The 12,344-nt window shown below is 36.3% G+C and overlaps 1 protein-coding gene and 1 pseudogene across 14 annotated transcripts in view; one reads left to right on the forward strand and one right to left on the reverse strand.

Annotated features, from left to right (window-relative positions):
- The window catches only part of LOC105472791 (uncharacterized), a 611,252-nt gene that overhangs the window by 590,736 nt on the left and 8,172 nt on the right, over nucleotides 1-12,344 (reverse strand). The window lies entirely within an intron of this gene.
- LOC105472788 (large ribosomal subunit protein eL8 pseudogene) lies at nucleotides 2,562-3,437 on the forward strand (annotated as a pseudogene).

Raw genomic sequence — 12,344 nt, forward strand, 5'->3', positions numbered from 1 at the left:
AATTCCTTTTTTTTTTCTTTTTTTTTTTGGACTCCTTTTCTTACAATTTGTACAGAAAACATCCTTGGAAAGTAGCAAAAGTGCTATTTATTGTCATCAGTAACACACCATTATGTGACTATAGAAAGTATGGAGAACAATTTTCTATATTATAAAAATACTAATTGTAAAATGGTTATATCTTTCTAATATGTATTAGTGGTATCATAGATTTTCTGAAATAGAATTTCTGTGGAAAATATTACTATCTAGAAGATGTAGCATTTATTGGATTCTGCTCATTTTTATTCATAAATTAGACTTTTGCTACCTTAAAATTGTTCTTAATAGTCTAGGTGCTAAAGTATGCTTGTTGTTAGTGTAATTATTGCAAACCTCAGCTAATCAAATGTTTTATATGAGTTTTTCACTACTTTTGGCTTCAAAGCGAAGAAAAATTTCAGTTTATAAAATTTGCCAAGGAATTAACTGGAACCAAGGACTTGATTAACTATAAAAGAAGGCAAAAATAGGGGAGAGTGATCAAAACAATAAAATAATTGCTTCTAAAATAAAATCTCAGGTACTTTGGATTAACTGAGCAAATTTATCCAGAAATAAGCTCAAGGTAATTATAGACTTTTATATATTCAAGTGTGCATAAATATAACATTTTATATATTCAAGTGTACATAAATATAACATTCATAAATTTTTCCCAGGAAAGAGTATATAATGTGCACCTCTAATTTCATGTCAAATCTTTATCACATTTAATAGTAAATTTTATCCCAAAAATAAATGTTGAAAAAAATCAGTCAAGCTACACACTTTTTAAATTAAGACATAAACCTTCATTTGAATAAAAATAGTTATTACACCATTGGATTAACTAATAAGTAATAATTAAGGCCATATTTCCAGGTCTTTACAGTCTACATTCCTGGGAACTTCTGATACTTCAAAAGTATTTAAGAGGTATGATATGGTTTGGTTATATGTGCCCACCCAAATCTCATCTCAAATTGTAATTCCCAGGGCCGGACCTGGTGAGAGGTGACTGGATTATGGGGGCAGCTTTCCTCATGCTGTTCTCACGATAGCAAGATAGTTCATGTGAGATGTGATGGTTTTATAAAGGGATCTTCCCCTTTGCTTGTTTGTTCTCACTGTCACCTGCCACCATGTAAGACACGTCTTGCTTCTTTCTGCCATGATGGTATGTTTCCTGAGGCCTCCCCAGCCATTTGGAACCGTGAGTAAGTTAAATCTATTTCCTTTATTAACCACCCAGTCTCAGGTAGGTCTTTATAGCAGTGTGAGAAGAGACTTACGCCATAAATTGGTACTGGTAGAGCGGGGTGCTGCTATAAAGATACCTGAAAATGTGGAAGCGACTTTGGAACTGGGTAACAGGTAGAGGTTGGAACAGTTTGGAGGGCTCAGAAGAAGACAAGAACTTGTGGGAGAGTTTAGAACTTCCTAGATACTTGTTGAATGGTTTTGACCAAAATGTTGATAGTGATATCGACAATGAAGTCTAGGCTGAGGTTGCCTCAGATGGAAATGAGGAACTCCTTGGAAACTGCAGCAAAGGTGACCCTTGCTATGCTTTAGCAAAGAGACTGTCAGTAGTTTGCTGCTGCCCTAGAGATCTGTGGAACTCTGAACTTGAGGAAGATTGTCTGAAATTGGAACTTATGTTTAAAGAGAAAGTAAAGCATACAAGTTTGGCAATTGTGCAACCTGACCATGCAGCAGAAAAGCAAAACCTATTTTCTGGGAAGAAATTCAAGCTGGTTGCAAAAATTTGCGTTAAGTAACCAGGAACCAAAAGTTGATAGCCAAGACCATGAAAAAAATCTCTCCAGGGCATACCAGAGAACATCACAGCAGCCCCTCCCATCATAGGCCTGGAGGCCTAGGAGGGAAAAATTGTTTCTTGGGAGCAGGCCCAGAGCCTCACTGCCACTCTGCGCAGCCTTGGAACTTGGCTCTCTGTGTCCCAGCCATTGCCACACCAGCTCCAGCCATGACTAAAAAGGGGGAATGTAGAACTCAAGCCATTGCTTCAGAGGGTGCAAGCCCCAAATCTCAGAAGCTTTCATGTGGTGTTGGGCCTGCAGGTAAACAAATGACAAGAATTGAGGTTTGGGAACCTCTGCCTAAATTTAAGGATGTATGGAAACGCCTGGATGTCCAGGCAATTTTCTGCAGGAGTGGAGCCCTCATGGAGAATCTCTGCTAGGACAGTGGATAAGGGAAATGTGGGGTTGCAGATACCACACAGAGTTCTCACTGCAGCACTGCCTAGTAGAGCTGTGAGAAGAGGGCCACCTCCCTCCTGACCCCAGAATGGTAGATCCACCGACAGCTTGCATTGTGAGCTTGGAAAGCCATAGACATTCCATGACAGCCCATGAAAGCAGCTGGGTGGGAGGGCGACTGTGCCCTGCAAAGCCATAGGGGCAGAGCTATCTAAGACCATGGGAACCCGCCTCTTGCATCAGCATGACCTGGATGTGAGACATGAAGTCAAGGAGATCAATTTAAGCTTTAAGATTTAATTACTGCTCTCTCCTCCCGCCGCCCAAGATGCCAAAAGGAAAGAAGGCCAAGGGAAAGAAGGTGGCTCCGGCCCCTGCTGTCGTGAAAAAGCAGGAGGCCAAGAAAGTGGTGAATCCCCTGTTTGAGAAAAGACCTAAGAATTTTGGCATTGGATAGGACATCCAGCCCAAAAGAGACCTCACCCGCTTTGTGAAATGGCCTCGCTATATCAGGTTGCAGCGGCAGAGAGCCATCCTCTATAAGCGGCTGAAAGTGCCTCCTGCTATTAACCAGTTCACCCAGGCCCTGGACCGCCAAACAGCTACTCAGCTGCTTAAGCTGGCCCACAAGTACAGACCAGAGACAAAGCAAGAGAAGAAGCAGAGGCTGTTGGCCCGGGCCGAGAAGAAAGCTGCTGGCAAAGGGGATGTCCCCACTAAGAGACCACCTGTCCTTCAAGCAGGAGTTAACACCATCACCACCTTGGTGGAGAACAAGAAGGCTCAGCTGGTGGTGACTGCACATGACGTGGATCCCATCGAGCTGGTTGTCTTCTTGCCTGCCCTGTGTCGTAGAATGGGGGTCCCTTACTGCATTATCAAGGGGAAGGCCAGACTGGGCCGTCTAGTCCACAGGAAGACCTGCACCACTGTCGCCTTCACACAGGTGAACTCGGAAGACAAAGGCGCTTTGGCTAAGCTGGTGGAAGCTATCAGGACCAATTACAATGACAGATATGATGAGATCCGCCATCCCTGGGGCGGCAATGTCCTGGGTCCCAAGTCTGTGGCTCGTATCGCCAAGCTCGAAAAGGCAAAGGCTAAAGAACTTGCCACTAAGCTGGGTTAAATGTACACTGTTGAGTTTTCTGTACATAAAAATAATTAAAATACAAATTTTCCTTCAAAAAAAAAAAAAAAGACTTAATTACTGCCATGCCTGGTTTCAGACTAACATGAGCCCTATAATCCCTTTGTTTTGGCCTCTCCCATTTGGAATAGGAACATTTAGCCAATGCCCGTACCCCACTGTGTCTTGGAAGTAACCAACTTGTTTTTTATTTTACAGGCTCATAGGTGGAAGGGACTTGCCTTGACTCAGATGAGACTTTGGACTGTGGACTTTTGAGTTAATGCTGAAATGACTTAAGACTTTTGGGGACTCTTGGGGAGGCACGATTGGCTTTCAAATGTGAGGACATGAGATTTGGGAAGGGCCAGGGATGGAATGATATGGTTTGGCTCTGTGTCCCCACCAAATTCTCATCTCAAGTTGTAATCCCCACAATCCCCATGCATCAAGGGCAGGACCTGGTGAGAGGTGATTGGATGAGGGGAATGGTTTCCCCCATGCTGTTCTCATGATAGTGAGTTCTCATGTGATTCAATGATGTTATAAGGGGCTCATCCCTCTTCACTTGTTCACACTTTCTCTTGCCTGCCTCCATGTCAGATGTGACTTTGTTTCTCTCTCACTTTCTGCTATGATTGTGAGTTTCCTGAAGCCTCCCTCCCCAGTCATGCAGAACTTTGAGTAAGTTAAACATCTGTTCTTTACAAATTACGCAGTCTTGGATATGTCTTTATAGCAGTATGAGAACAGACTAATACAAAGTCTGAATATGTCTTCCAAATTTAATAGACATAATCATTATAATTACATGGTTTTAATTTAACATATGCATTTTATTGGCTAAACAGGTGCACAGTTTATGCTGGGCCCCTCCACAAAAACCATCCTTCCATTTTCTTTGGCTACAAATGTCATTTCCTTTAAACAACTCATCTGACTTCAAAATCCAAGTTACATGTCTTGTATTATAGGCATTGTGTACATCAAAGCACTTACTATGGTATTTTTGGTTTTTTGTTTATTCATCATTATACTCCATAAATATGGAAGCTTCATGACCACATATGTCACTGATCTTGCTCTTTAACAAAGAACACAAAAGTAGAAAATGGAGGAATGAAATAAAAATCACGCAGATGTGCAACAAGAGGAGTGTTCAATAATTAATCCACACATTGATAAATTCTTTATACTCAGTAAATATAATGAATGTAACAAATGCATTATACTCCTAGAATGCACCATTTTCTAGATACCAGATGATATAGCAGTAAATAAAACGCAAAATGTCTGCCATCTAGCAGCATACATTTTAGAATCTAGATGGTTGTTACCTGAGATATATCATATTTTTAATAAAAGAAGCAATGTAAAATAACATATTATTATCATCTAAAAAATGTGAGGACACTGGGCACATATGCAACATGATGAAATAGGAGAAATGCAGGACCAAGCAAATAGACACATGAAATAGGTCATCGGTTGTTTCAGGATGTCTTGTAGATTCGTGTATTTGTTCATTATACTCAAATACTAATTTGACAACTTATATAAGCATTCTACTAAAAACTGAGTATTGAGTCCTGAACAAACATATGTGGCTCTGTGCTCATAGCATTCTGATTTATTTTTAATTATTATATTTTAACCATTGCTTTGGTTTGAATGTTTTTTTTCCCTCTAAAGATATACATTGAAACTTAGCCTCCAATGCAACAAAACTGAGAGATGGAGCTTCATAGAAGGTATTTAGGTCAGAACAGGTCTGCCCTCATGAATTAATTAATGCTGCTATGGAAAGGCCTTGTGAAAGTCCATTCTGACTCTTTTGCTATTTTGCCATATGAAGAACAGCATCTGTCCCCCTTTTCTGCCCTTCTCCTTCTGCCATGAAAAGTCACAGCAAGAAGTCTCTCATCATATCAAGCCTATGGCTTGATCTTGGACTTTCCAGCCTCCAGAAATGTGAGAAAAAAATTTCTGGTTTCTGTAAATTATCAAGTCACAGGTATTTTGTTATAACAGTACGAAATGGACTTAGACAACCACATATTACCATAAGTTACAATGACTTTTTAAAACTAAACTTATTTTTAAAAAATTATACATTGACATGCAGTTGAAAATAATAATAGAAACACCCCATGTACGCTTTGTCCATATTCCTGTAATAATAACACCTTGAAAAACTGTAGTTCAATATCATAACCACAATATGACATTGGCACAATTAAGTTACCAAATATTTTCTTTACTACAATTTCTCATGGTGCCTCTTCATAACCACATTCCCTCTGCCATTGTGTAACTCATGAAAATCACTAATCTGTTCTCCGTTGTTATACATTTTACTATTTCAAAAATATTATATGTGTACTACCCTAGTATGTAGCCATTTTGGATTGATTTTGTATATATGGAGATTCTCTTATTCATAAAAATTTCCTTTTTTTCTCGCTGCTTTCAAAATTCTGTTTTTGACTTCTTACAATCTGATTGTTATGTGTCTCTGTGGAGTTTTTTGGTTCCATCTATTTAGGGTCTTCTTATAGCCGTGGATATAGATAATCATTTCCTTCCTCAGATTTGAGAAGTTTTCAGCCACTACTTTGAATATGCTTTCTGATCTTTCTCCTCTCTTTTTTTCTGAGGACTTTCATAATGCATGCATTTAGATGATGTTCTTTAAATCTTTAAAAATTGTTTCACTATGTTTCATTGTTTTACTTTTCTTCCTCTGACTAAATAATATCCAACTATCTGTCTTTGCATTTGCTGAGGCTTTATTCTGTTTGAAATAGTCTGTGGTTGAACTGCTCTAGTGACTTTTTCCATTCAGTTATTATATTCTTCAACTCCATGATTTCTGTTGGAACTCTTTTGTATTTTATATCTCTTTGTTGAAATTTTCACTTCATTAATGCATTGTTCTCTCAATCTCAGTGGGCATCTTTATTATTAATTAAATTAATTCTATGTCAGGTAAATTATATAACTACATTTCATTAGCATTAGTTTCTGGAGATGTATCTTGTTCCCTGTTCCTTCTTTTTTGTTGTTGTTTGAGTATCATTTGCCTAGTTCTTTGATTTACTTGACTCTGTGTTGGTGTCTGTCCATTACACACAGCAGGCAACTGTTCCAGTCTTACAGACTGACCTCATTCTGAAGAAGACCCTGATAAACAACCCTAACCAGAGATTCTGGGAGCCTCTACCCACTCTTTCCTCCACAGGGAGGGAAGGCAGCTGTGGTAATTGTCTGCTCACTCTGTGCTGAGCCAGGGAGAAGCTACAGCATCTATCAGCTCAAGCCACCAACCTCCATTCTTCCCAAGGCAACTTGATTGTGCTGGCCTCAGCAGAGCTTTAATATTAGCTATTATTTTTGGCAATCCCTGGTGACTCTTGGGTACTGGGAACATGGATGAACTCTTTCTCTCTCCATATGGAAGCTGAGAGCTGAGATTTTATTTTTGCCCTTTGCTCTATGCTGAGAAGTTGGGGGTGGGATTAATGGTGTCTACCATCTGAAGCCACTGCCTCCTTTCTCCCCCAGCTGGATAGACTGCATAGAACCTGTCAGAGCTCCAAGACTGGGAAGACATAAGTTGGTTCTCTGTGGAACCCACTCAAAAAAGTTGGGGTGCTGGACACTTGAACAAACACCTTGCTTCCCTAAGATCAATCTGGGAGCTAAAGTGTCTCTTCCTGATTGTATGGTGCTACAGTGGGGTCACGGTCTCCAGTGCAAGGGTGTCCCAAATATCCCTACCAGCTTTGGTAACTCTGGTTTCACATTCCCTCAAGGTGCAGGAGCGCTTTAATTAGTTTTGGATTACTCACAAAGGAAATTAACCTGTGAATTGCTGCCGAATCAGTGTTTGTGGAAGAAGGGCTGGGATTAATACTGATGTGGAGGAAGAAAGGAGGGTGGGGATTAAAGAACTACCTATCAGGTACTATGCTTATTACCTAGGTGATGAAATAATCTCTATGCCAAGCCTTGTGACATTCAATTTACCTATATAACAAACCTGCACATGTTCCCCTGAACCTAAAAGAAATATTATCGGGATTTTGGTAGAAATTGTGTTTAAACTGTATATCAATATGGGGAGAACTGACATCTTCACTATGTTGAGCTTTCCAGTCCACAAACACATGAGCCTATGAATCCATTAAGCAGATTATGTCTCTCCATTTATTTAGATAGTCACTGATTTCTTTCATCAGTGTTTTATAGTTTTTAGCATATAAGTCCTATAGATGTTTTGTTCAATTTACACCTATTTCATTTTGTTTTCTGAGCATTTGTAATGGCACTGTATTTTTAATCCATGTGTTTATTGCTAATATGCAGAAATATAATTGATTTCCGTCTTTTTTAATTCTGTGACTTTGAACTCATTTATTAGTTCTATGAGTTTTTGGTCTCTTTTATGGGGCAGCGGAAGATCACTTGGGATTTTCCATATAGACCATCATGTAATTTGCAAATAAGGACCATTTTATTTCTTCTTTTCCTGTCTGCATGCCTATTATTTGCTTTGCTCATTTTACTGTATCAGCTAGATTTTCCAGCACTATGTGGGATACTGGTGGTGAAAGTGAACATCCTTGTCAGTTTCTAATCTTAGATGTAAAAAATATAGTATTTTACCATTAAGTATGATGTTATATATAAGCTATTTGTAGATACTCTTTAGCAAGGGTAGAGTCCCTCTATTGTTATATTTCTGAAAGTTATTATCAGTGGGTGTTGTATTTTATCAAATGCTTTGGCTGTATTAATGAATATGAACCTGTGATTTTTTCTCCTTGTGAGTGTTAACACAGTGGATTACATTGGCTGTCAAATATTGAAGTAGCCTCAAATCACTGGAATAAATCCCATGTGATCATGATGTATATTTTTTCTACATTACTGAATTCTATTTAATAATATTTTAATAAAGTTTATTACATGCCTATATTTCTGAGAGACATTGATCGGTAATTTTCTTTTTTGTTTCTTTCTTAGTTTTTGGTATCAGGGTGATATAAACATCATAAAAAGAATTGGGAACTGTATACTTATTTTTTCTGGAAGAGATTACATAAAATTGGTGTTAGCTATTTAAAGATTTAGTACAATTATACAGGTAACCATCTGTGCCTGGAGATTTCTTTTTAGTAGTTTTTCAAATTTGACTTAGCTATAATTTAATTTTATTAACAAGTATAGGGCTATTCAAATTATCTACTACATATTGGGTGAGTTGTCACATTTTGTGCTTTTTGAAAAACTAGCCAATTTTTATCAAAGTTAACAAACATGTTTGGGGAGTTGATAGTATTTTCTTATTATCCTTTTGAGCTCTGTAATGGCTGTAGCAGTATCACTCCCAATATTGGCAACTTGTGACCTCTTTTTCAGTCAATTTTGATGCTTTTTAAATTTTACTTATTTTTCAAGGAGCTAGTTCTTTGCTTATTTTGATTTTTTATTGCTTTTCTGTTTTCAAATTCATTGATTTAAACTATTATCTTTAATATTTTCTTCCTTCTGCTCGCTTTGGATTTATTTTGTTCTTAGATTCTTGAAGTCAGAGATTAGATGATTAATTTGGAACTTATTTTCTAATGTATATATTTAGTACTAGAAATTTCCTTTTGGGGTCGGGTGTGTTGGCTTATGCCTGTAAACCTAGCATGTTAGGAGACCAAAATGGGAGGATCACTTGAGGCCAGAAATTTGAGACCAACCTAGACACTACAGTGACACCCTGTCTCTACAAAATACTTTTTCATTAGCTGCACATGGTGGCATGCAGCTCTAGTCCAAGCTTCTTGAGGGACTGAGGCAGGAGGAACCCTTGAGACCTGAGCAGTGAGGCTGCAGTGAGCTGTGATCATGCCACTGCACTCCAGTCTGGGTGAAAGAGTGACATGGTCTTAAAAAAAAAAAAAGGAAAAAAAAAAAAACCCTCTTGGAACTAATTTTGCTGTGTCCTGAAAAACTTTATATGTTTATATATTCATTTATAATTCATTGAATGTCCTTTTTATTTTCCTTGAAACTTCCTCTTTAACCCAGGGATTATGTAGGCACCTGCAGTCCCAGTTACTAGGGAGGCTGAGGCAGGAGAGTGGTGTGAACCTGGGAGGTGGAGCTTGCAGTGAGCCGAGATCACGCCATTGCACGCCTGGGCGACAGAGCAAGACTCCGTCTCAAAAAAAAAAAAAAAAGAAATGCATTATTTCATTTCAAAGTGTTTGGAGATCTTCCTATTAACTTTCTGATACTGGTTTCCAGTTTGATTCTATTGTGATTACAGAACACTCCTTGTATGATTTCAATTTTCAAAAAATTTGTCTAGGTCTGCTTTATAGCCCAAGATATGATCTATCTTGGTATATTTTCCATGGGTACTTAGAAGAAATGTTTATTTTGCTCTTTAAAGAGTAAAATGTTCCTTAAATGTTGATTAGATACTTACAGCTATTCGTGTTAAGTTCTTCTACATCTTTGCTAATTTTTCTGTCTAAATAGTCTATCAATTGTTGATAGAAAGGTGCTGAAATCTCCAACAAAACTATGGTCTTTGTCTTTTTCTCCCATCTTTTTAATTATATCAGCTTTTGTTTCACATATCTTGTACTTCTATTGTTTGACTTGTATACCTTTTATTATTATGTAATGTACTTCTTTGTCTCTGGTAATTTTCTTTGTTCTGAAGTCTCCTTAATTTTACAATAATCTAGCCACTCCTGCCTTTTTAAAATAATATTTGCATGGCATATCTTTTCCATCCTTTTATTTTTAATTTATCTATATTATATTTGAAGTGAGTTTTTATAGCATATAGCTCAGTCACATATTTTTAATCCACCCTATAAATCTTTGCTTTTTAATGTGCGTATTTAGATTATTTACTTTTAATGTAATTATTAACACGTTGGCATTTAAGTCTACCATCTAAGTCTTATTTTGCTCCTTCTCTTTTCTCTTTGTCCTGGTTCCTGTTTTCTTTTTTCCTGCCTTATTATGAGCAATGTGACAATATTTTTAGAATTTCATTTTGATGTATGTACAATAATTTTTATATATCTCTTGTTATAGCATTTTCAGTGATTCCTCAAGACATTATATTATATAATTATATATAATGTATATTATATAATTATATATAATGTATATTATATAATTATATATAATGTATATTATATAATTATATATGATGTATATTATATAATTATGATGTATATTATATTATATATGATGTATATTACATAATTATATATGATGTATATTATATAATTATATATAATGTATATTACATAATTATGTTATATATTATATAATTACATTATATGTACATATATTATATATTATTATATATATAATTATATTATATGTACAAAATTTATTATGGTCTACTGATGTTTACATTTTACCAGTTAAAGTGAAGCTTTAAAGCTTTCCTCTCTTCACATCTTTTTTCCTCTTTCATTTATAAAATAACTGTCTTTAATATATTCTAAGCAATTAGAATCACATCAGACAGTGTCATAATTTTTGCCTCAACTGTCAATCATGACTTAGAAAACCCAAGAAGAGAAGAAAATATGAGTAAGTCTCTTGCTTATCCATATTTTTGCTGTTTCTTGTTTCTTTCTGATATTTCAAAATTCCTTTTTTTATCATTTTGTTTCTGTTTAGTCAATGATAAATTCTGACCCAATTTTGAAGTGAATTCTCACTGAATTATGTCCCCTCAAAATTTATATATTGAGATCCTAACCACCAATGTGACTGTATTTGAAGACAGAACTATAAGGAGGTAATTAAGGTTAAATAAAGTTACAAAGGTAGGGCACTCATACAATAGGATTAGTGTGCCTATAAGAAGACAGATTAGAAAACTGTCTCTCTGCCTCTCCCGCCCTCTGTCTCTTTCTCACACACACACACACACACACACAGAGATTATCTGAGCACACAACAATATGGCAACTGTCTACAAGAAGGAAAGAGAAACCTCACCAGAACCAACCAGGCTGGTGTCTTTTTCCAAGACCTCTAGCCTCCAGAATAGTGAGAAAATATGTCTGTTGTTTAAGCCATCCAGACCATGGTATATTAATAGCCTATGCTAACTAACAAAGATAATTTCCTTTAGTCATTCTTGTAGAATATGTCTGCCAGTGATAAATTCTCTTAGCTTTCCTTCATCAGAGAATGTCATTTAGCTTTGATTCTTAATTGAAATGTAAATGGTATTTAGAATTTTGAACTGACAGTTATTTTCTTTTAGCACTTAAAAAATGCTGAAGTACTGATTTCTGATTGAAAAGTTAGTATCATTCAAACTGTTTTACTCCTATAGCCAAAATGTCATTTCTCCCTAGTTGCTTCCATCATTTGTATTTGCCTTTAGTTTTTACAAGTTTGAGTATGATATATCTTCATGCAGACTTTTTTGGGTTTATATTGTCTGGGTTTTTCTAAGCTTCTTGAATCTGTAAGTTTATGTATTTTGCTAAATTTGGGAAGCTTTGGTCATTTGTTTGCATATTTTTTTAGCCCTACCTTCTTTGTTCTTTCCTTCTGGAACTCTAACCCTGTTTACTTACTCATCCTTCTGTCCTCATTATTCTGCTGCTGAGCTAATCCACTGAGTTTTCTATTTTGGTTAGTGTATTTTTTAGTTTTAAAATTCCCATTTCACTCTTATTTTATCTCCTATTTCTTTACTAAAACTTTTCTCTTTTAATTTATTTCCAGTTTATTTTTGTAATTACTTGCAGAAGCATTTTTTAAATGATTTGTCACATAATTCTAGTATCTACATTGTATTGGTGTTGACATATCTTGATTGTCTTTCTTTATTCAGTTAGAAATATTCCTGGCCATTTTGTGACATGTGATGTTCTCTCAAAACCTGAACCCTTTAGAACTATGAGACCGGATCCTATGTA

The sequence above is a fragment of the Macaca nemestrina genome, chromosome 4 (genome assembly GCF_043159975.1).
Source record: "Macaca nemestrina isolate mMacNem1 chromosome 4, mMacNem.hap1, whole genome shotgun sequence".
Taxonomy (NCBI): Eukaryota; Metazoa; Chordata; class Mammalia; order Primates; family Cercopithecidae; genus Macaca; species Macaca nemestrina.